The sequence below is a fragment of the Staurois parvus genome, unplaced genomic scaffold (genome assembly GCF_062004578.1).
Source record: "Staurois parvus isolate SC_StPar_1 unplaced genomic scaffold, SC_StPar_1.0 ptg001432l, whole genome shotgun sequence".
NCBI lineage: Eukaryota > Metazoa > Chordata > Amphibia > Anura > Ranidae > Staurois > Staurois parvus.
In genome coordinates, this window is record NW_028319228.1 from 11,104,427 (window position 1) to 11,111,440 (window position 7,014).

A 7,014-nucleotide genomic window follows, 5' to 3' on the forward strand; every position below is an offset into this window, starting at 1 on the left:
GAGCTCGCCCGGGTGGAGGTGCCCGAGACATTAGAGGACTTGATTGCACTAACCATTAAAATTGACCGTAGACTACGGGAATGCAGGTTGGAGAGGTCTGGTCAGGGTCGCGGAAATACCTGGGGGTCATTCCAAGGGTCCATTCAAAAACTAGGCCAAACATCCAGAACCTGCCGTCTGAAGATGCTCCCGAACCCATGCAGCTAGGCCTGGAACGGCCTAAGCTATTGCCAGAGGAACGCCAGCGCAGACGCTCCCAGAACCTGTGCCTCTACTGTGGTGAAGCTGGTCACATGGTACGATCCTGCCCGCAGAAACTGAGTAAGTTCACCTCGTCTTCCTTATCTATTGGCAATATGAGTCCGTCCCAATACTTAGTTGTGCCCCTCTCCTTTCAGCTTTCAGAAAGAACCGTGGAGGTGACGGCCATAGTTGATTCGGGGGCATGTAGCTGTTTTGTGGATATCAATTTTGCTCACCAGCAGGGTATCCCCCTCCAACCAAAGGAGAAGGGGTTCCACATCTTTTTGGCCGATGGTTCCCGGATAAAATCAGGGGTGGTTAACCAGGAGACCCCCTCCATTGTTACTTCCATCGCCGGCCAGCACCGGGAGCTCCTCCGCCTGGATGCTATCGCATCACCCCTTTTCACAGTCATTCTGGGGCTCCCATGGTTACGGGCCCATAACCCCCAAATTGACTGGGAGACTGGGGTAATCTCGTTCCCTTCCCCATACTGTCGGGAACTTTGCCGCACTTCGGGCCCGGAGGTCCCCCAGGTCCTCCTGTGCTCTGAAGGGGATGCCAGCTTAAAACAGGTGATTCCTGCAGCCTACCATGAGTTTCTTGATGTGTTCAGTAAACGGGGAGCAGATACTCTACCCCCCCACCGCCCATATGACTGTCCATTTGACCTGTTACCTGGTTCAGAGATTCCTTTTGGTCGAATTTTCCCCCTTTCTGAGCTTGAATTAGGGACCCTGAAGGAATATATTGAGGACAGCCTCCGGAAGGGGTTCATCCGCCCCTCCACTTCTCCAGCAGGGGCAGGGATCTTTTTTGTGGAAAAAAAGGACAAGACCTTGAGACCGTGTATTGACTACCGAGAACTGAATAGGGTCACAATCAAAAATCGTTACCCATTGCCATTGGTACCGGAATTATTCCAGAGTTTAAAGGCTGCCGTAGTATTTACCAAGCTGGATTTAAGGGGAGCCTACAACTTGGTTCGCATAAGGGAGGGGGATGAGTGGAAAACGGCCTTCCGCACCCGTTTTGGCCACTTCGAATACCTGGTCATGCCTTTCGGGTTGTGCAATGCACCGGCTGAAAGGAATTGGCTCCTCTCGTTCCTTCCTGTAGCTACCGACTCCCGTCAGTCCCCTGGCTCTGACCAATGTCTGTCCACAGGCCCGGAGTTCCCTTTGAGATACAGGAAATTGCACACAGACACAAGGTGATATCTCAGAAGGAACTGAATTTATTCTTCCGTGTTCAAACTTATATATGAAACTTAAAACAATACATGGAAATATAAGAACCAATCAATTGACAGGTATGCATTGACCAATCAGAATATTATATACGTCAGTAATGCCCAATCATTTAGCATTTATGTTAATTATTATTATATGTGTCAAGCATTAATATAGAAAGTAGACAACTTCCCTTTTAGCGCTGGCTATAGTTTATTAATACTCTTGCAACAGGAAAAAAGCCCACCGCAGACTTTCAGTCTTATGCTAGGTAGAGGAAAAAAGGAAGTTACATCTGAAAGAAAAAGAGGAACCTCAGACTCTTATCGAAAGTAAGAAACAGTCTTAAAACACAAATTCATCTTTAAGTACTGACATAAATCTCAAAATGGATTCTTATCTTAAAATGGCAGATCTCAGGTCAAGAGACAAAATGGCGGTATGGTAATGCTGAAAGGCTAATTCCTTCAAACCCCCTCTTAGGTCACGCACGTGACCTTACACCTTTTTTACAGGTTGGTACCTGGGGCCCTTAGTAGGTCCTTTATCAAGACACTGATTCCACATGGTTCTAGTAATGGTGGCGTCAATAAGTTTCTGCATTAAACCTCGGATGCAGGGGATACAACAGCAACCACACAGAGTTAATACTGCAGCAGCCATTACTATAGAAATCAGCATAGTTTTCATCAGAGTTCCCCATCTACCAAACCAATTTTCAAAAAAACCAGCTAGTGGATTTTCTACTCCTGAGTTTTCAGCCAATTCTTCAGACAACATTTGGAGGCCTTGAAGGGCTCTAGTAATGCTTCCATCAGGAGCGGTGTTATTGGGGATAAAAGTACAGCAGTAGGAACCAAACATTTTACATACTCCTCCTTTCTCAGCTAATAACATATCAAGAGCAATGCGGTTTTGCCAAGCAGTAAGGGATGTTGCATCAAGTTGGGCAGAGACCCCCTTTAGAGCATCTCTAGTATAGTTAACAAACCTTTGTTGATTATAATAAATGTAATTAATCCAATCCACATTTTTGTTAGGCTGTACCCATATAGCAATAGAGGCAAACCCTGCAGCAATCTGGTCCTGAGCTTTAAACTCATCAGGGACTCCTCTTGGTACACCTATAGCATCTATGTAAACTCTATTATCAAAGGAACCACGGGGTGCATTTCTTTTATACCTTCTAGATCTGGATTTTTCCAAGATGGGCAAGCTTCTTATCCCATCTTCTACTTTGATCATAAAGAAAGGCATGAGAAGATGGGTCAGAGCGCAGCTTCCCTTCCATCTGCTGGGGAGTCTGGCTCTGAGTCTCATATCTCCACACAGCCACCACACATCCGACAGTTGCTGCCGGTGGTCCTGAAACCATTCCTTCCGGTAGCCTTCTGCGGAGGTGCGGATGGTCTTAACACAGTAATTAGGTGGGAATGTACCTAAATCTTTACCCTTAGCATCATCATGTTCAAAGCAGGTAAAATTTCCTGGTACCGGTTTAGAGGCCAAAGGTAAATTTCGTAATCCGGTAACAGGGAACTTCTTAACAAAATCAGAACATTCCTTCTCAGTGATGTTATCTTTATACATTCTAATTAGGCAGGACATATTAGTTTCTTCTTTTAACAAAGGAACTGTGGCAAGTAGGGGGCGGGGATTGGCACATGAAACACAGTCTCCCTGTCCCTTACTTTTAGTGGTCCATCTCACCCATTCAATCCATTCATTTTTGTCAGAGTAACCAGTTTCAATGCTTAATCTGTCTTCTGATTGCATCACTACTCCTGTCACCTCATTATCCAGTCGATTCCTAACTTTGGGGAATGAATTGTCTATGGTATTGACATGGACTCTTGGGGAGGGTTTTACCTGTAATATGACTTTGGCCCAGGGGTCTGTTCCTGACACAGTTATTCCCAACCTATATTCCCTACTATCTCTGACCTGTGGGTTCCTTATTGTGAAAATGATATTCCCTTGGCCTTTTGCTATAGAGATTCTTTGATAGGTGCCTATGTCCTCTAGGGGAATTCTAGCTGATTGGGTCTCCCATTTATGAGGGTCTGTTGTCCACCATATATTCTCCCAGTAACCACAAGGCTTATTCCTCCCACACATGTACACATTATAAGGTCCAATATCATAAGTAACTTTAGTCGGGTCAAACACCTGGTTTTTAGTCAGAGTAAACACTATGGTCTGATTTACATCCTCAGTAGTCAAGACTGGTGTTTCCTGTAACCCCCATCCCTTATCTTGTACAAAGGACATTCTTCTCATCCTTCTCTTAGTGCGGGTTAGACTTCGTTTCTTTCTGACACTAGAATGTTGTGTACTATGGTTTTGTGTGTGCACTGGTTCTGCATTATCTGGGTCACTAGCTTGGATGGAGGTATTACATATACTCTTAATCACTCCATAATCATCTGGGTGATAAATACAGTTAGTTATTGTCCATACTGGGAGGAACACAGTCAGGGCTGCTAGTATGAGGAAGCAAAATGTCTGCCCAGAGTTCTGTGAGAGCATCAGAAAGGTCATCTTCTTCAAAGACTTTTACACCGGCTTCACTTCCTTTTTCTTCTTCTGTATCTGTGTCTTTGCCTTTGTCTTGCTTCTTAGGGGCTTGGTTCACCCTTTTTACACGGCTGGCATGGATCCAGGCCTTGGAATCCTCAGTCAGGACAGCGGTCCTGGTGACAGCGATCACAGAAGTGGGGGGCCCAAAGGGATACTCTTGCTTCCGATTCCTATGGAGGGCTTGTATCACCACACGGTCCCCGACTTGGAAAGAGTGAGTTGGTTCCTGTGAAGAAAGAGGAAAAGTGCGAGCAACATCTCTTTCAACCTTGTCCAAAGTTTCAATAAGTTTTCTCACATATTCCTCCTGAATCAATTCCAAATCCCCTCTTTCTACCATGAGTGGCTGTCTGGCCCAGGGAGTGGGAAAGGGCCTACCCATTAGAACCTCAAAGGGGGAGTAACCTGTCTTTTTAGAAGGAGTCATCCTTACCTCTGCCAAAACTGCAGGCAATACTTTCTTCCAGTTTGCAAAGGTACCTCCAGTAGCTTTCCTAATTTTATCCTTGAGGGTCCTATTCATCCTTTCCACTATACCTGAGCTCTGAGGGTGGTAAGGAATGTGAAACTTCCACTCAATTTTGAGTGTTTTCACCAAATCCTGACATACCTTGGCCACAAATGCTGGACCGTTGTCAGAATTAATCTGGAGTGGACATCCCCACCTGGGAATAATTTCCCGTGTAAGGATCCTCACTACAGTTTGGGCATCTTCTTTTGTGGTTACAAAGCTTTCTACCCAGCGGCTAAACATGTCCACAATTACCAAAAGATATTCTTGTCTTTTTCCTTCCTTTGGCATGTGTGTAAAGTCTACCTGTAGGTGAGTAAAAGGTGTTGATGGGTATGTCAGGTGTTCATGTCTTGCCTTGTGAGGATTGTTTGGGTTATTCCTTATGCATGTAATGTATCTAGACACATATGATTTTACCAAAGAGGGAAGGCCAGGAATGAAAAAATCATTATCCAGCAGTTCACATGTAACCTGCCATCCCCTGTGACCTACTCCATGATACTGTGAGATGAACAGAGGTGCACTGGCCTTTGGAATGCATGGTCTCCCCTCTGTGACACAAAGTCCAGTTTGTGGACTCTTTGTCACACCAGCTGCATTCCACTGCTCAATATCTTCTGAGGTAGCATATGTCTGTAAATCCTGCAATGTTTGATCCAACAGTGGCATTTCAGGGGTGAGCATTGGCATTTGGATCATGGCAGGCTGGGTAAGGGCCGCCTCTTTTGCTACTTTGTCAGCTAAAGCATTTCCCTTTGCAATATCAGTTTGTTCATTTGTGTGTGCCCTACAGTGTAGGATAGCAAGGGATCTTGGCAGTTGTATGGCTTTGAGTAAAGCCTTCACCAGAGATGAATGTGAGATGGATTTTCCATCTGCTGCAATAAATCCTCTCTTTTCCCAAATTATTCCAAAATCGTGGCACACGCCAAACGCATATCTGGAATCTGTGTAAATATTTACATCCTGACCCTCAAAAAGCTGACATGCTCTTGTAAGGGCTATCAGTTCAGCGGCCTGAGCTGACTGGTATGGGATGGGTTTTGCTTCAAGTACTTTATCTGGCAACTGCACCACCGCATATCCTGCATGGTAAACAGTGTCAGTGGGTCTCGAGCAAGAGCCATCTACAAAAACATTCTGTGCCTCTGGAAGAGCCACAGAAGACATATCCTGTCTTGGGGAGGTGTCCTGATGAATCAATTCCAGGCAATCATGCTGTGGAACAACTTCATCCTGCTCTCCCTTTAAGCTCAATAAGGCATTTAAAATTGGAGCTGGACCTGAAGTGGGAGAGGTATATTTTATTCTCAACTTAGGGTTTGACAACAGTATAACCTCATATCCACTAAGTCTCTGGGCTGACATGTGTTGGGTATGTATATTCTTGAGTAGAATAGACACATTGTGGGTGGTATGTAAGGTGGTCTCATGTCCCAGAGTGAGTGACGTAGCCATTTGGACCACCATAGCGCTTGATGCTAGTGCTCTGAGACACGCAGGCATGCCTTGGACCTGTACTGGAACCATTTTTAAGAAAAAAGCAACAGGGCGGAGTTTTCCTCCATGCTCCTGGGCCAGGACCCCTGCCATAGTTTTACAATTTTCCCTAGCATACAGATGAAACATTTGATTATATGCGGGCAGACCAAGACCAGGGGCTATTACCATAGCATTTTTCAGATACACAAAAGCATTGCACATATCATCTGACCATTTCACAAGATCTGACATTTCTGAACCTGTGGCTTGTCTCAAAATGTTGTCATAGTAGGAACAGTCAGGTATCCATTGGCGGCAGTAACCAATCATACCAAGAAAGGTGAGCATGTCTTTCTTGGTCAATGGGCGGGGCAGACCCATAAGAGCCGCAGCTCTTTTGTGGCTGACTTTCCTTTCACCTTTTGTGAGAACAAAACCAAGGTATTCAACAGTTTTCTGACACCATTGTAGCTTTTTCTTAGACACTTTATGACCACATTCACATAACCAGTTCATGAGATCTACACTATCCCCTTGGCTGGCTGCCCGATTAACACTACAGAGAAGCAAATCATCTGCGTATTGAACCAAAACTGAACCATGGCAAGGAGTCCATGGCTTTAAGGTAGCCTGGAGGACAACAGAGTAGACCACAGGCGAATCTACATACCCTTGCGGTAATTTACACCAAGTAAGGGTCTTTCTCCTGTAATGAAACGCAAAAATTGGGCGTGTCTCCTTGGCAACAGGGATTGAAAAAAATGCATTTGTCAGATCAATCACTGTGAAAAACTCAGCATCAGCTGGGATGGAGGAAATGAGTGTTGGTACATCAGGCACTATTGGGGCAATGGGAATCACAAGATCATTAATGGCCCTCAGGTCCTGCACAAATCTGTAAGAGCCGTCCGGCTTCTTAACTGGATTTATTGGGCTGTTGTATGGTGAAATCACCTCTTCAAG